The sequence below is a fragment of the Cynocephalus volans genome, chromosome 2, assembly GCF_027409185.1.
Source record: "Cynocephalus volans isolate mCynVol1 chromosome 2, mCynVol1.pri, whole genome shotgun sequence".
In the NCBI taxonomy this organism is placed as follows: domain Eukaryota; kingdom Metazoa; phylum Chordata; class Mammalia; order Dermoptera; family Cynocephalidae; genus Cynocephalus; species Cynocephalus volans.
Window position 1 is genome coordinate 13,396,225 of NC_084461.1, and position 14,855 is coordinate 13,411,079.

Below are 14,855 nucleotides of genomic sequence, written 5' to 3' on the forward strand. Positions count from 1 at the left end.
GTATCAGAGTGGACTCTGTGGAAGAGCTGGCCTTTGAGTGGTGGAATTGGAGAGTCACTCAAGCCTGAAACTTTAGGGTACAGGGAGGGATGGGGCAGCCTACCTGCCAGCTACTCTGATGGCTTCCAAACCTTTGCAAGCAGCAAAACCCTTTCCAAAAAAAATGCTTCTTTGGGGGGAAACCCATCGGATTGCATGGGTAATTGTCAGAACTGTTAAGCATGGGGGTGGGGTGGTGGGACTTTTCCCTCCCTCTCCCCTCAGCCCTTAGGAGATCCAGGAGCATAGTTTCCATTGCTGAACAGTCATCTCAGGTGCTTACATTGGCTACGTTCTTTCTTTTTTTGCTGGCTAGTTGAACTCTGGATCTTGGTTATCAGCACTGCTTTCCAACCAACTGAGCTAACTGGCCAGCTGGCTACATTCTTAATTAGCTCTGTGAACCACTGATAAAAATCACATTGGTCATTTAAAGAAGAAATGAGTCCCACTGGTTTTTCTCCTAGGACAGTTAGGAATAATTATAAATAAGGATTGAGGGCACCCTTCATTTCGGTAAGAACGGGATTGTAGAGCTCCACACTAATGACAAATTAAGAGACCAACTTCACCCACTTACACTGATATAATTTTAGTTTTCTGTGTTTGCATGCTGCTCATTAGAAGCAGTAACACTGATATAAAAGCTCAGAGGTTTTGGGGTGTTTTTTTTTCACATGTAATGAGAAGTGTCTCTTTGACTCTCGTCCTCCTATAGTGGTCAGCATAAATATAAAGCCACCTGCCATCTGTACATCTAGGCTGTGCTCTTAAAATACAGCATAATGCCAAAATAACCAGCAGTGATCACCAAGGTCTGCGAGTAATCTTAACCAAGCTATTGTAGGAAAGTAAGACAAAGGAGTATGTCTGCTGATGTTTCAGCATCGCTAAGGTATAGATTCTTCATGTACTTTTTAGAAAGATCTAATTTATAGTGCTGCTGATTAATGGAAAACAGCCCCAGTTGCCATCAGTCCATGTGGATTTGACCCTCCGTGGCTGTGGTTGTTAATAGTTCCCATGCTGAGTAGATACATGCACAGTTCATCCTCCACCTTCAGGGCCTGACTTAGTTAAGGCTCTTTTGGTTACTGGGGGGGAAAAAAGGAATTTATTATAAGTGTATAGGAGCCTCTCAGTTAACCTGTGGGAGGGAGGTGCTATCACCCTGCCTTACCCCAAGAGAAGCTTCTAGGAGGAGGGACTAGCAAGCCCCCAAAATAGTTACTCTAAGTTTGTTTCTGTTTGCTGTTTCTCCTTAGGGGTCTTCTGCTTTATGGTGCCTGTCTATCTACCCAGTCACTTTCCTGGTTCAAGAAATAAACTAGCACCTCTGAAAGGTGTCAGATTTCTGGTGGTAGCATTTTGGGTCAGGGGTCCATCTGGTCAGCTATGGTCAGGGGTGTACAACACACACAGGGCTGCTGGCCTGAATCCTTGCTTGAGAAGATTCTGCTACAGAGTGTGTGGTCCCTGATTAAGAACTTGTCCTTTGGTGGCTTTCTTAAGACTTCCCCTCCAAAGGTAGAGATCAGAAGGCTGAATAAGTAACAAAGGATCTAGAGCAAGGGATTTTAGTCTGGAGACAAGACCCATGAATTTGGACAGGAAAGAAACTAATTACATCATTATTTTCACGGATTTCTAGCAAAATACAGTATTTCCTTCAATTATGAAGGAATTATGAAAATTACATTGATATTTTGTGAACTCCTCCAGTTGATAATGTAGCTTATTTCTAACATAGTGTACTATAAATTGATTTAGTATGAATTCAGCAAAGTTGATTAGAGTCATGAAAATATATTGGATACCTGTACTACTGTGTGCTTGGGCTGGGGAGGAGACACACCTTATAAAGTTCACAAAATGTCCTGTTACAGTAAAAGTATGTCCTTTGAAATACTGATTTGTGAAGACTGGAAGTTAATGCGTTTTGGGATACCAAAATATCAAACATAGTTTTCATTTAAAAATGTATTCTATGCAATTTCTTATAAAACAGGACTTAAAAATTCCAGTTCATGCTTTTAAAGATGATTTTAAAATTTTAGAAATACTGAACTTTTCAAAAGTAACATTTTTTGCTTACTGCCAATTAAATCGAAAGAACCAAAACATTTAATTCTTTTTCTTCAAAGCATAATCACTTGAAAATTTGGTTTTAACTTCTGTCTTTATGGCCATTGAATCTTTTATGCACCCATATACAGAGTTCATTTTAAGTATATTGATTTTAGAAATGAAACATTTGACCATTAAGTTTAGTTTTTCTAAGGATATTTTTAGACAGGCACAAACGTTATATGTATACTTTGTGTACAGTTTACATCCCGTAGATTTTGCTCCATGGCCTCTGCCTAAGGTTTGAGAGACCCAAGGCACTTACAGTTTGGCAGTAGTGAGCGTGCAAGTAAGCCCGTGCGGGGCAGATGGTTTATTCTGGAATTCACTTGAGTGTTGAAAACAAATTAATATTCATGTTAAATACATGAAAAAACCTTTGTAAATAAACTACCACATTTAAGTTTTGTTTTCAGTGGCTTGTATTTCACAAGTTTAAAGGTTTCAAAGTTTAAAGGGTACATTTAAATTTTTTTTTTGGTAATAACTGGGATACAAGAAAATATGGAAATTTTCTCATTATTGTAGGGATTTGCAGATATAGAGGTCTTTTTAATGCCATGCACTTTCTGGCATTTGTGTGAATTTCTTGATAATTCTTGGTGTCTGGCTACCCTGAAACATGCCACACTGAGACTGCACCATCCTTGCTGGAACTCCTGTCCTGGAACCTGGGAGATCCAGAGACAGCCTAGGATTTTTACACTTTCAAGCCTGCTGCCTATGGTTTACTACTAGATAGGAAATGAAAAAATAAAAATGAGAAAAGAGAAAAACAGCTGACGGAGAAGCGGGGGGAGGTTGGGGGAGAGAGAGAGTGCGCGTGTGTGCATGTGTGTGTAAGTAAATATTGCTAGACTAACTGGCTGACCTCCCTTGGCTGGGTCCCAGAGCTCGGGACCTCTTGGAGAGGAAGAATCACTCCTGTCTCCTGCTGAGAGGTCTTCTACTTCTCATAAACTACCAGGCTTGGGTACCCAGGAGTTTTCCTCCTTCCTCTTGATTGCTGAGTGTATTGGCTCCATGAAGGAGGGGCTGCTTTGCATCTTTATGCAAATATAAGGCTTTCTGTGGAATTTTCACAGGCCCATTGTATTAGTCCGTTTCTGTTGCTTACAACAAAATATCTTGAAACTGGGTAATTTATAAGAAAACGAAATTTATTGCTCACAGTTTTAGAAGCTGAGAAGTCCAAAGTCCAGGGAACACATCTGGTGAAGGTCTTTTTGGTGGTGACTTTACAGCAATGCAGGGGTCTCACATGGCAGAAAATGGTGGAGCAGAGAGACTCTCATGTGCTCCCCTTTTAAAACCCTCAGAACCACGCCCCTGACCACCATCCTTAATCCATTCACTAGAAATGGTCCTGAAATCTAATCAAATCTTCAAGACCCCACCTTTCAATTATCATAATAGGACTTTCCAGCCTCTTAACACTGTCACAGTGGGGACCAAGCCTCCAACACATTAAACTTTTGGGGGGACATAATTCAATCCATAATACCCGTTATTGCAGATTAAACAGAAAAACAAAATCAGCGCTCTGGCTGTACAGTGGCTTGGCTCTGTTTCTAACTTACCACAAATATTTTTGTCAACATTGTCTACTTTTTCCATTTTATTTGATTATTTTATATTTATTATATTATTTACCATTATTTACCATGTTTGTTGTATGTGGCTTGCTTTTTTTTCCCCCCTTAACAAGTACTCTTCCTAGTGATTCTCCTACTTCATGGAATAATTCTTCATCCCATGTCTTTAACGAGTCTTCTCTAAAAAAATAGAGATTTCATTTGGACCTATTGCTTTAGATTTGCCAAACAAAAGCAGCTGAGTTGTATGTGTGGTGCTAAGACCACACGGCAAGGGCTTCACTCTTGTTGCCCAAGATCAAAAAGGGAGGTCATTTGTAGGTGATGGTTGTTGGCACAGGAACGCTGTCACTTAAAAGGGAAGAGAAAATGAATAATGTTCAAGTGTACTGAAGTAGAGATGTTTGCTGAGATTCAACTGTAGAGGCCTGGGGTTGTTAATCTGGTGCTCTGCCACGTGTTAAGAACCCTCCTGTGATGTGGTTAAAAAGCCCTGTCCCTACTTGGTGTTTGAAAGGTGAGGTGCTTTGCTATCAAATGTTGAAGCTTTGGTAGCTAGCATTCTTTATTGATAAGCTGGCAATATAATTTATTATATAAACAGATGCTTCTGAGAGTGAAAGAGGGTGTTACTAATAATTATTCTGGAACAATAGGTGTAATCTGGGACTGTCCCCATCAAGCCAGGATGTATGGTAACTTGACTTACTGAATGCAGTTTTGTAATTTCTGTAGACAGAGGGTGAGAGTCATGTTAAGATATTACTCCCAGTGATGATTTTTTCTGGCTTATCCCTAACTTGAATAAACTGATGTTTGATTCAGTCTTGGACACATGAAGGCATGGACAGTTGGCCAAGAGGAGTGCTCAGAAGAGATGATGCTGAGTCAGAAGCTCCTGTCAATAGTGTTCTGTTTAAAAACAGACCTACAGTGCATTCAAAGCAGCCCCTCCCCTTAGCCCCTCGAGTGGCTGAATCGCTCATTCTGTGTGTGAGCTAAGTGTGACTTGAGCCGTGAATCAGGGTTTGTCAGCACTCAGGCCCTGGCTTGCCTCCTAACCTTCTTTACAAGAGCTCAGAAGGGGGTCTTTGTCCTACCCCCACCCCCACTGAATCACAGGAGGGTGGTGAAAAAGCCCTTTTCACCGCTTCCTGTTTGGAGGGAGTGAGAAGTTTTTGGACACGGTCCCCTCCTGCTCCTGGCCAGCATGACAGTGGTCCCACTCCCCAGGGATCTGGTGTCCCAGAATGAGGAAGAAAGTCCTGTTTAGCACTTACACCCCTGAATAAAAACCTCATGACTTTTATACCATATGTTAGAGGACTTGGTCTGTAATGCTAGATTGCAAGTTTAAAACTATCTTAAGGGCTGGCCCTGTGGCTCACTTGGTAGAGTGTGGTGCTGATAACACCAAAGCCACAGGTTTGGATCCCTATATAGGGATGGCTGGTTCGCTCACATGGGAGAGTGTGGTGCTGAGAACACCACGTCAAGGGTTAAGATCCCCTAACTGGTCATCTTTGTTTTTTAAAAAAAAAAAAAACTATCTTAAAAATGTATCCTTTTTACTTTTTCTGCCCTCAGAATTCTTCAGTAGTATAAGCATTTAAATAAACAAGGCAATAATAGTGTTTGTGAAAATACATCTTTTTCTCATAATCTGGAATTTTATACATATTTTTAATTCACTTGATTTTCAAAGGTGTGTTGGTTAAATTGATGATTAACCATAATATAGATATGGTAAAGCTCATGCATTATATATTTCCTAGTTTTCTGGCACAACCTCTTAAAATAACCTAGAAAAAGCTGGTGACGTGCTGATATTTTCAGTTTCTGTGGCCTGAATTTCCCAACTGATCATTACATACTGCCTGGAGCTTCCTATTCTCATTGGATTAAAAAAGATTATTTTGAAGGGAATGGGACAAAATAGGATAACTGACTTTACCAGACTCTTTTTTAAAAAACTGTGCTAAGAGTATTGTGTTAAATGAAAGCTGTCAGTATCTTACCTGAATAAAGAAGGCTTGTTTGCTTTATAAAAAATATAACCTAAATTGTACTTTTGTAAGAATCTCATTTTTAGCTTTACAAAACTGCAACGGTAGGACACATGTTAGAGCTATCTGATTGTTGAATGTGAAAACACAGGCAGATAGCTTTCATTTCCTCTTGAAATTTATAATTTGAGTTGGCTTATTTAATTTTGTCCAGTGAAATCACTTAGAAAAAAGTTAAGGTATAAAGAACGTGCAAGAAAATGATGTTCATATGTATTCATATACCCATATATATATAATTTTCCTTGGTTGCATTATATAGATTATAAAAAATAATCAACACTGGAATATTACAATGAATTTTTTTGGTTTGATTCTTCTATTAGCTGTATTTTCAACCTCTTTGTAGGCTATACAGCTAACATTATAGCCCTTTTTAAAAATATTTATGAGATATCTTATGTAAAGGGTATAATATGAATGTTGGTATTTTCTACAGATACCCTATTATTCTTAGGTGCCTTAAAACGTGTTAGAGAATGTTGAAGAGGAAAAGTCTTTTCACATTTTGACCCCATTGAAATTTTTAGTGCCTCTGCAAAGGTTTTGGCATTTGTTGAAACTGAAGTTGGAGTGCCCCAGCACAGATGGATCTGTGGAGCTGGTTTTCTGTCTCCATCAGCTGTCCAGGGGATTCCTGTAGTCCCCCTGTGGTCTGTCCAATCTCAGCATCTGTTATGGCCTTGTGCCAGGTTGCGATAGCTACAGGCAGGCCTGTGATGGGCGTGGCGTGTTTCCAGGGGCATGCAGTCCACGTGAGATGGCGCACAGACCATCACATTGTCCCTGCAGAAATCTCTTGTTGAGGGCCATCTCAGTGCCCTCTGAGTACTCTAGCTTCCCCCTCCTCGCTTTACTTACAGACCAATGTCAGGGGTATGTAAAGACAGAGGTTTGAGGCCAAGGTCAAAGTCTGAGTGGATAGCAGGAGGAGGAAGTGAGCACAGTGGAAAGAAGAGAAAATCAGAAGAGAGTTTCATGTTCTGGCTCTATCATGTAAGGCGTTACATGGACTCACTACTTAGCATGATGACTACTATTACTGAGCCAGCAGTCTGTACTCTGGGCAGGGTAAGAAAGACGTTCAGCTTCTGTGGTTTATATCCTCGCGGTGTCCGCTGAAGAGCTCATGATACTGTAGATGATCTCATTGATCCTCTTGTCGTCCTTCTGATGTATGGGAACTGTCGTTCCCTCCGTCCATTAAGTGACTGATGCTAAGTCACTTAATTTGCTCTGGGGTCACAAGGCTAGTAAGTGTAGAAGTTAAGTGTTGGGTTCTGCCGTTACCTGGCTCTAATTCTGAATCCTGTTTTTTTTTTCTTGGTATTGTATCGCCTTCCTTAGTTTTAGTGTTTCTTCTAGCTAAACTCTCAAATCTTGGAGTGTGTATACAGAGGGATGGTCAAGGTACATGGGACAAAGGTTATAAACCTGGAGGTTCCAACCTGGCTAAAGTGGCACAGAAAGGAGGAGATGCTGCATATCTGGCACCTTGGGTAGGAGGAGAGCATGGTTCAGGGCTGGTGAATGGAAACAGTGGCCAAGAACCTAGCTTGTGGACCCTTTCCCAACCAGAGAGTGACTTTGAATTTACTGGGACATGGCCTGTCTGCACCTGGCTCTGGGGCTGAGAGCATCCCTTCTGGCATGAACTGATTGGTGTGTGTGATTGCTCAAGGTAGGTGAGTACCAGGGAAGGGTTATGGGTACACTCAGCCAACAAGGGTCCTTAGTCAGGGCTTTCCATGGCCCACATCTCGTGTGAGTGCTCAGCATGAGGGAATCAGGAAGTGAGTGTGCAGCCAGTGTTGAAACCCTTTGTGGGGGGATTCACCTTGTCATTCCTGATGTGTACTAGTGGTGTCTGATTTTGCCAAAAGTGTATTTTCACCCATGAACTTTGGACTAAGTATAAATTTTTGTGTTTATAGCTTTTTAGGGAAAGTACATTTAGGCTCCATGAAGCCTCATTTTGGCTTCATTTTCAAGAAATGATGTGGTTTCCTCTTTCCAGTCATGTCCTTAATAATTTCCTAGGGTTCACGAAAGTCATACAGTTTAAAGGTTCACTGGGACATGTGAGCTTACTTTTTCATGAAAAGAGGCCTTGGGAGGTTTCTTGGGGCAGGGAGCAACAGAGAACGTGGCTAGAAATAATCATTGGAGTCAGTTTTGTAAATTGCAGTAGTGAGCAATTTCTTCAGCCCTAAGTAGAGAGCACACCATTGAATTAGATGACCTTTCTTCTTTCTCTAGACCTGATGTTCATAACAGGAAGACCTCTTTGACTCCTTTTTTTCCCCATCCAGGTTCTTCCTGACTTGTATTTAAGAAATAAATGTTTTGAATGTAAACATGACTCCTCACATATCATTGAATTTCATGCTATCACATTCAGTTCTTCCTGCTCAAAAATTTGGATAGTTTTTTTTTTTTTTTCTTTTCACCTGACACTGAAATGATTTCTCTGAGCTGTGTATACTGAGAATTTGATGAATGGCACTTCTCTGTCTTGTTATCTCATGAGAAGGGCTTATCTGTGAAAGGGTAGGGCCCCTGCTGTTTGCTGTCTCCTTTACCTTGTCAGACTCATTGAGAAGTGAATACATATTGTATTAGTCCATTTTGCATTGCTATAACAGAATACCTGAGACTGGGTAATTTATAGCAAACAGAGGTTTATTTGGCTTACAATTCTGGGACAGCTGCATCTGGCACAGGCCTCAGGCTGTTCCTACTCATGGTGGAAAATGGCAGGCAGCTGGTGGGTACAAGCAAATCACATGGTGAGAGGAAGCAAGAGAGAGAGAGGGGAGGTGCCAGAGTCTTTTAAACAACCAGCTCTCATGGGAACTAATAGAGTGAGAACTCACTCACTACTCCCATCCGCCAGGGAGAGCATTAATCCATTCATGAGGGGTCTGCCCCCATGACTCAAACAGCTCCCAACACTACCATACTGGGGATCAGATTTCCATGAGTTCTGGGAGGACAACACATCCGAACTCCATCATTCTGCCCCTGGCCTCCCAAAACTCATGTCACTCTCACATACAAAATACAGTCATTCCATCCCAACAGTCCCAGAAGTGTTAGCTTGTTCCAGCACAGCTTAAGTGCAAAGTCTCATCTGAGACCAAAGGCAAAACTCCTTCCATCTGTGAACCTATAAAAATCAAAAACAAATTTATCTACTTCCAAGATACAATGGTGGAACAGACATTGGGTGCACATTCCCATTCCAAAAGGGAGGAATAGGCCAGAAGAAAGGAAAACCAGGCCCCAAACAAGTCCAAAACCCAGCAGGACAGACATTAAATCTTAAAGCTCCAAAATAATCTTCTTTGACTCCAAGTTCTGCATCCTGGGCACATGGGGCAGCATCTGGGCCCTCAAAGCCTTGGGCAGCCTCACTCCCACAGCTCTCCCAGTGGGCTGCAATGGTAACTATAGCTTTTCCAGGCCGGCACTGCATGTTGCCAGTGGCCCTGCAGTTCTGGGGTTCTGGCGAAAGCCCCACTGCCTTGCCTCTGCTAGACATTTCTCTGGTGGGGGCTCTCTGTGGGGGTACCAACCCCACTTTCCTGATCAGCATTGCTCTAGTAGATGGCCTCTGCAGTGGCTCCACCCCTGTGGCAGGTCTCTGCCTTGGCCCCCATGCTTTCCCACATATCCTCTGAAATCTGGGTGGAGGCTGCCACGCCTCCACTGCTCTCATGTTCTGCTGGCCTGCAGACTTAGCACCACATGGACACCACCAAGATTTCAGCCTATGCTCTCCAGAGCTGCTGCACCAACCACACTTGGGGCGGCTTGAGGCAGGGCTGCTCCAGCTGGAGTGGCTGGGATATAGGGAGCAGGTTCCCAAGGGCAGCTGTGCCCTAGGTCTGTCCTCCAGAACAACTTAGTCCTTCTAGGCCTCTGGGTCTGTGATGGGAGGGACACCCTTCCAGACTTCTGAAATGCCTTTAGGGTCTTTCTCCCATTTTCTTGGCTATTAGCATCTGGCTGCCTCATCACCAAGCCAATGTCTTTAGTAACCAGTTTATCTGCTTTACCCTTGCGTTTTTCTCCTGCTCTCTGCTTCTCTACCACATGGCCAAGCTACAAATTTTCCAAATCTTTATGCTCTGCTTCCCTTTTAAATTCTGGCTTTACATCTGCTTTTGCCACCATAACTCAGCATAGGCTGTTACAAGTAGCCATGCAGCTTCCTTAATGCTTTGCTGCTTAGAAATTTCTTATGCCAAACATTCTGGTTCACAACTCTTAAGTCCCACCTTCCACAAAGTCCAAGGGCATGGACACAATGCAGCCAGATTCCTTGCTATGGTGTAGTAAGGGTAATCTTTTGTCCAATTCCCAATAAGTTCTTCACTTCTGTCTGCGACTGCATCATCCACATGGTACTGTCCACTTTTCTATCAACATTCTGATCACAGCGATTTAACCATTTAACTCTAAAACATTCCAAAACTTTCCCTCATCTTTATCTCTTCTTCTGAGTCTTCCACACTCCTCCAACCTTTGCCTATCACCCAGTTCCAAAGCTGCACCCACATTTTCAGGTATCTATATAGCAGCACCCCACTCCTCAGTATCAATTTTCTATATTAGTCCATTTTGCATCGCTATAACAGAATACCTGAGACTGAGTAACTTATAAAGAACAGAGATTTATTTGGCTTACAATTCTGAGACAGCTGCATCTGGCATGGGCCTCAGACTGCTTCTACTCATGGCAGAAAATGGCAGGCAATTGGTAGGTACAAGCAGATCATATGGTGTGAGGAAGCAAGAGAGGGGGGGGTGAGGTGCCAGGGTCTTTTAAACAACCAGCTCTCATGGGAACTGAGTGAGAACTCACTCACTACCCCCATCCCCCAGGGAGAGCATTAATCCATTCATGAAGGGTCTGCCCCCATGACTCAAACAGCTCCCAACACTGCCACTCTAGGGATCAGATTTCCACATGAGTTCTGGGAGGACAATACATCCAAATTCCATCACACATCCTACCAAGTGACCTCCTCCTACTACTGCTGGTCCCATCCTTAACTGAGACAGCACATTGGTCCCCTGGATCTTAATATCAGTCCTTTGGATTGCTCTTTAGAGATGCTTCAACCTTGGGACAAATTTATACCTGATAACTATACCACCCACAATCCGATAACAATTTCTAGGTTTTACAAATGATCAGCTTATCAAATACAGTGTAGTTTCTTCTTACTTCCTTATAGATGTGGCTAAAAGTCTCCCCTGTAGTAATAAAAGCATGATTAAATGATGGTATGCCTTACTTTTATTGAGGATTGAAGTATAAAAATTAGTGACAAATTTACATGTAGAAGCTTAGTCTCTGAGAAAATGTTATTAATTAAGAAGGGACAGTATTATAATTTATGTACTTTTCCTTTGATTAAATCTTTTGATTTTTCTGTTTTTTTTTTTTTTTCTAAGACATTACCTATTGGAATGCTCAGTAGCATTTGAAAATTTTCTTTCTCCTGACAGTTTAAGTGCTTCCTAGGCATGAATTTGGAGTTCTGTTGACTTTATAAACCTTTTGCTGATTTTCTAGAGTATTAATAAGGAAAATGGGACCAAATACAGCTGAGAACCTCCACTTCTCCATGTAGCTCGTTCTAGAGCAGGAATAGCAAATACAGGCATTAGTGCCCTTCCCCTCCAATCCATGGCCATAGCACATTTGTCCTTTGTGGCACTTTTCCCCTGAGCCATGCAGCACTGAGGTTGACGAGAGTGGGTCTTTAGGTTGGAGGCCAAGTGCCCCCACAAGCTAGACATGTGTGGAACTTTCTGTTAGGGTTCAGAAGGATGCCTGCTCCTCCCTTCCCAGGGTCTAACTCCTTATCATGCCCAGGTTTGTTCATGCTCGCCCTGGACTTTTACACAATCTACAGTCTTAACGAAGCTTTATCTAATTTCCCTCCATTGAAAGCCATTCACGCATAGTTTCTGAACTCCCGTGGTTCTGTGGTAGTCATTTTTGTGACTTCTCTTTTCATCAACCAGATTGTGACTTAAGAGGAGAGAAAACAAAAAATATGTCCTTGGAGACTTGTTTTTTTAAAAGGCTGTTTAAAAGGCATCAATTTATTTAAAAAGGTACTCTTTCAGAATAATTAATGCATCCCCTAAAAGTTTTAAACAAGTTATTACTTGTTAAATTTCTTTCTTTGACCCAAAACAAAACACCCCCTCCTCTCCCTCCCCTCAACCCTAAATGAACTCTAAATGATTAAAAAGAGAAAAGAATTCAATACTGCTACTTAACTGTCAGTTTCATTTTCCCCCTCCATAGTGGGCTTGGTTTCAAACGTGGGCCAATCAAAACTTCTGTGCTGTATCCTTCCCATTTGCTGTGGAAGGCAGGGGACATACAGTTACAGCTGGCGGCCATTCCCGGCTGCACCTTTCAGGATCTCTGGCAATTGTTTGTTGCTGTTCTGGGATGCTTGGGAACACTGCCAACTATTAATCTTTGACAAACAGTGACTGTTTTACTTTGAATATGTTTTCATGGTAAGCAGTTTGTTTGTTTGTTTCTAAACCATCCAAGAGGACACGGCTTCTAAGGGAAAGGTAGATCCCACACTTTAAAAACTTATTCCAGCTCTCTGATGTGTGCCTCAAGGGTTTATTAAGGAGGACTGCTGATTGACCTTGAGTTGGAGCTCCTAGCCAGTGAGCAGTCTCAGAGAATGCGCGGTTTGTTCAGATAGCTGGGTTCCATGTCTACTGAAGACCCAGTTAGTAACTGAATGCCTTGCAGAATTTATCCCGTGGGGATTTTGAAATGTTTTTGTTAAAAGAGCTTTGCTGCTCACCTTAGCAACAGCAGTTATGTTTTGAGAGTAGAAGGGAATACTGTGTGCTGTTTGTGTGTCTTCTCAGTGGAGAGACAACAGCCTGCAATGGTGTGTCCTGTGGCTGCGAGGCTACTCCTGTTCCATGGCCTCTTTCTAGTTACTGGGTCACAGAGCTTCAGTTCTGCAAGGTGCCTTTCACTGTAATCTGCTAAAGGCACTTGGCAATGTTGTTGAGGCTTTGAGCATATATATTTTTTATCATATTGAGAAAATTGTGAGGCTTCAGTGTGTTGGAAAGTGTCTGCATTTGCCTTCTGTTGGCTCCCTGTTATAAAGCAGGACATCATTGCTGTGGAGGAGTCTTATTTCCTTTAATAATTGTTTATGTCTTTGTATGATCAACACATGTGCTTAGAGGAAAGAGTGCATCTTAGCATCTCTTCAATGCTCCTGAAATAAAATTCCATTGTAAAGCACTCGTTCTGTCTTGTTTCTTTTCAGTACATACTGTATGTGGAAAGTTCCTGGTGTTTCAGGACAAACATCTCAGGTCAGTGGGAGTGAGGGCAACATTCTCTGGGTTCAGTGCTCATGCTCCGCGTTGGTGCCCTTCAAGCATTGCTGGGGCTTCCGTGCTCTTCAGCATGATTGCGGTCTCATCGTTCACTGATCATTTTTGCTGTTCTGAGTCCTAACCCCAAATTGGACTCATCCTTTGAGCAGACTACTTTTATTGAGCAGCCTCCTCAGTGAAAAGTCTGTGCCAGGCCTCGGTGGTGGTGTCGCTGATCCTTCCTTGTGTGGTTCCATCTCAGTCCCCAGTCCTCACGGACAGTGTTGTCTGTAAGTGGGCCTTGACGCTGAGTAATGCACATTATGATCTGTTTGGATGAATGTGCGCTGTAGTCTTTGCTTGTTCAACATCTTCATTTAATAAAGCTTGTTTGTAACTTAAAATATTCTGCATTTTTTGTTGACTGTTGGGTGCTGGTTTAAATTTTGTCTTGTCAATGAGTATAGTTAAGTGAACAAATAGAGATATTTGGAAGGCAGAAAGATTATTTAAAATCATTAATGATCTGGTCTTTCCTGAAATTATTTGTAGTAGAAATTGCCGTGATTTTAAAATTATGAGCTTCTTTTGTTCCATGAACTTAAGACTTTGCCCTATATTCAGTCCACAGGATTTTTATACCCAGAATTTCTATAGTTTAGACTTTCATGGCTCTACTCACTAGGTCATTCCAGTGAATTCCAATGATTATAAAACTTATTCTGAAAATTTATATATACTTTCATCTGTATCAGTGTCTGAGGTGAGGAGTAACTACAGATACTGTAACTTTCTGAAATCTTTGTGCATTTTTCAATGGAGATGTTTATTTAATGTGCTAATATCTCTCCTCCCTCTAGTAAAAAGCCGTTTTTCAATCTTCAGTGTGTCTTGCAAACTATAGCATCCTGAGTCAAGGAAATAAAAAAGATTTGCTGAAGTGCTTTAAAGAAAAATAGAGCAATTTTTAAAACCCAGCTTTGGAAGTGATTCTCAGGCTAATGCTCAATAGATTCTGGAGTGGTAGGGCAGGCATAAGTGAAATTTAGCAGGTAGGGTGGTGGCTGGGCTGGCTGGATTTCTTTAAAATTTAAGTGGACTGCCATATCTCAAAGGCATTTTAGTTATTTTCAGTTACTCTGAATCCTGAACACCTGGGTCTTTCCACTTTTTCCCATAAAATTAGGGTCCATCCCTCCCTTCCTTCCTTCTCCACTTCCCTTCCCTCTCTCTCCTTTCCTTCCTGGCCCTTAGAAAGGCTAATAGTGAGTGTTCTCATACTTGAAGCCAAAACAATTAAAGTTATGGAGGATTACAGATCTATTCCTACTTTTTTTTTTTTTTTTACCCAAATTCAATCCTGAAGACTATTGACATAGACTGAAAGGTAAATACATAAAGACATTGATGGTAAATGTCCTTTCTGGTCCTTAGCAAGTGGACATCCTGCTCATGGCGGGCCACCTCTGATGAATGGTTGAAAGACATGACCAGTGTCAAGTTATTCAGCATGGCAGGAAGGACAGGTCTGCTGGTCTGAATGGGTTCCCAGGCCCAAATTGGCCACCAGGCGCATAGCACCCTGCTGGAGTCCTGTGTGCACCTGCCCCTGTGCTCTTGCAGAGATGGCTTCTTG

At 41.9% G+C, this 14,855-nt stretch overlaps 1 protein-coding gene across 1 annotated transcript in view; it reads left to right on the forward strand.

Moving 5' to 3' along the window:
• TRIO (trio Rho guanine nucleotide exchange factor) overlaps window positions 1-14,855 on the forward strand; it is a 335,145-nt gene that overhangs the window by 26,373 nt on the left and 293,917 nt on the right. The window lies entirely within an intron of this gene.